Below are 3,631 nucleotides of genomic sequence, written 5' to 3' on the forward strand. Positions count from 1 at the left end.
CCACCATGTGAGTACACAGCATTTGTCCCCTCTTTGCCCTTCTGTTCCTTCCGCCATGTAAGGATACCTAGATGGCATCATCTATGAGGAATATGCCTTCACCAGCCTCCAAACCTGCCAGTACCTTGATCTTAGACTTCCCAGCCTCTAGAACTATGTGAAAATAAATTTCTATTGTTTTTAAATTACCCCATCTCAGGTATTTTGTTATAGAAGCACAAACAAACTGAGACACTAAGGTAGATAAAGTTGTGTGTGTGTGTGTGTGTGTGTGTGTGTGTTTGAGACAGGGTCTCCCTCTGTCACCCATGCTGGAGTGCAGTGGCACAATCTCAGCTCACTGCAGCCTCGACCTACCAGCTCAAGCAATCCTCCTACCTCAGCCTCTCAAGTAGCTGGGACTACAGGCATGTGCCACCACACCTGGCTAATTTTTAAAATTTTTATTTTTAGTAGAGATGGGGGTCTCCCTATGTTGCTTAGGCTGGTATTGGATTCCTGGGCTCAAGTGATCCTCCCACCTTGGCCTCCCAAAGCGTTGGGATTATAGGCATGAGCCACTGCACCTGGCCTCAAGTTGGGTTTTGACTCATCTGACGATTCCATGTTGGTTTAAGGATATTAGAGGACATTAATGATATGAGAATGGAATTGGGGTGAGAGTGAGTGAGACGCCAGGGCAGATTTGCCGTAAACAAAATAGAAGCCAGGGTATCATGAGTCAGAAAACAGCTTTGACATCAAGAGATTTTCACTTTAGCAGGATTTCTAGCTACCTCTGTTCAATATCTCTGACATATGATTTTTTTTTCTTTTTTTTTGAGACAGAGTGTAGCTCTTTTGCCCAGGCTGGAGTGCAGTGGCACAATCTCGGCTCACTGCAAGCTCCCACTCCTGGGTTCACGCCATTCTCCTGCCTCAGCCTCCCGAGTAGCTGTGATTACAGGTGTCTGCCACCGCGTCTGGCTAATTTTTTGTAGTTTTAGTAGAGCCAGGGTTTCACCGCAGTCTCAATCTCCTGACCTTGTGATCTGCCTGCCTCGGCCTCCCCAAGTGCCGGGATTACAGGTGTGAGCCACTGCACCCATATGATTTTTGAATGTTTGAAACTTCTCCTTACAGTAGACAAAATCTCTATCATAGTTAGCAATAATGTTAAAATTTAAATCGTTCTGGAAAATTAAACTTAACTTTTTTTTTCTCCAAAATATAAAGGGCTGACAGGAAAAATAATGTCATTATTATTTAATTTAAATAAAGTTCAGGCCAGATGCGGTGGCTCATGTCTGTAGTCCCAGCACTTTGGGAGGCCGAGGTGAGCGGATCGCTTGAGCCTAGGAGTTCAAGATCTGCCTGGGCAACACAGGGAGACCTCGTCCCTACAAAAAAAAACATTTTTAAAAATATTAATAAATAAATAAAGTTCAGATTCTTCACTTCCAGGGACCAAGAGTAAGAAATCAGTCTTTCTGTGTCCTGTAGCACAGCAGAGTTTTAGTTAGGATATTAAACAAATGGGCCTGGGCACCGTGGCTCACACCTGTAATCCTAGCACTTTGGGAGGCTGAGGTGGGTGGATCACTTGAGGCCAGGAGTTCGAGACTAACCTGGACAACATGGTGAAACCCCATCTCTACTAAAAATACAAAAATTAGCCAGGTGTGGTGGTGGGTGCCTGTAATCCCAGCTACTTCGGAGGCTGAGTCAGGAGAATCACTTAAACCCAGGAGGCAGAGGTTGCAGTGAGCTGAGATCACGCCACTGCACTTCAGCCTAGGCAACAGAGCCAGACTCCATCTCCAAAAACAAACAAACAAACACACAAAGACTTTGCTGGAGGCTAAATAGCAAAAGGCATAATAAAAGTGAAACAAACAGCTCATAGATAATCCAGTTTCTGTTTTTATCTTTAAAAAATTTTTTTTCTTGATTTAATAATCCAGTTTTCAGACACAGCTTGTACTGTAATTAAAGACCCATGCCATTACTCAGGGAACCCAGGGAAAGAGATCTTTTGAAGGTATGCCTCTTTAGATTCTTGCTAGAGTTCTGGTTTCCTGTCCGATCTCCCACAACTTGCTCACATGACTGACTCCCCAAATGACCTCCCTCTTCAGCTGAGAGGTGTATTCACAAGATTGGGGCCTGACTATGAACCTTGCAGGATATTCATATCAGAATAAAAGACACCATCCCCACAGCCACAACAGGGAAACAGAATTGCAGCTGGGGGCTGGCAAGAGGGCCAGTGCAATAGGAAAGTAATGTCCATACAAGAACCAGTATTAGCTCCTCTGAGTGGGGAAGGATTGCCTGAAGAAAAGAAGTAAGGCAGAGCTACAAAATGTAGAAATGAGCAGAAAGCTAAGTCTAGGGTCAGAATAACATAACTCATCTTTTCCAAACAGGATCACAGTAACAGTCAGAGTCAGCATGACTTTATGAGAACTCCAGGCCCAGTGCTTCTGAGAGCCCTAGGGAGAGTTGTACATTGTTCCTAGAACTAGTCCTGTGGCAATCCCGGGGTGTTGACCCTTTTCCTCTGATGCACTCTGGTGACCTATCCCATGGCTGCCTGCCAAAGTCCCCACCCTGAGCACTTCTAGTCTCTGTGCACAGCCTGGCTGTGCAAGGCACCGGATGCCACCGTCAGAGCACATTGCTGGCCTTTCTCCCATCAATGACAAGTCCCTAATACTGCCTGTAGAGTTGTTGATATTGCCTCTGGGGATATTGATGCCTCTTAACTTAGTATAATTTTTAAAACAAAACAACATCTTTTAGTTCCTGCTGGTTCCACTGCAGCCCCTTTGCTCAAAACAGGAGAAATGGAAGGGGGTTGGCCTTGGGAAGGGAGTCTATGTCAGACTTCCTGGTGTGCTCAAAATCATCTCTCTCCTCTACCTAGCCCTTTGTCTTTGAACCAAATGTCAAGTCCCTGCCCCTGGGAAGCCATTATTACCTGATCAAGCCCCTGGGTTTCTCAAGTTCCAGTCCTTCAGGGGGCCGCCTCCCCTCCCTGATCTTACCATGCTCCTGTGTAAATCCCTGTGCCCACATCTGCTATGTGTCTGCTGGGGCCTTTGTTATGTATGCTTCATCTGCTTCACTGCTTTTCTGTTTTTCTGCTATCTTATATGTCCTCAGAAAAAGTTAATACTAAGCCTGAAAAATATAGTCCCACACATGTAAAAACCAAGGAAAAAAGCAATGAGTGAAATAGTATTGAGAACTTCATCAAAACTGTGTGTAAGCAACAACATTCATTTAAAATGTTTTAAATTATCACCGAATTTAAAAATTATAATACCAGTAGAACATTGTATCTTGAGATTGCCTTAAAATAATTTGCCTCTCTTATTTGATAAGTAAACTGAGGCTCAGAGAGATTAAATGACTAGTCTAGAGTCACAGCGATTAGTCAAAGGACTAAATTAAGTGAAACTTTACATATCTGTATAGCATTAGTGTACATATTCTAATTTGAGGAGGTAAAAAATTCTTTAGTAATCTTGAGCTTTACCTGTTAAATAAACTAAATTTTGAACATTTTCTTCCTACTCCCAACCCTTACCACATCAGCACAATCTTTAAATTCTTTAAAGGTCAAGTAAATGATAATCACAAAGGA

This window comes from Piliocolobus tephrosceles, chromosome 5 (genome assembly GCF_002776525.5).
Source record: "Piliocolobus tephrosceles isolate RC106 chromosome 5, ASM277652v3, whole genome shotgun sequence".
In the NCBI taxonomy this organism is placed as follows: Eukaryota; Metazoa; Chordata; class Mammalia; order Primates; family Cercopithecidae; genus Piliocolobus; species Piliocolobus tephrosceles.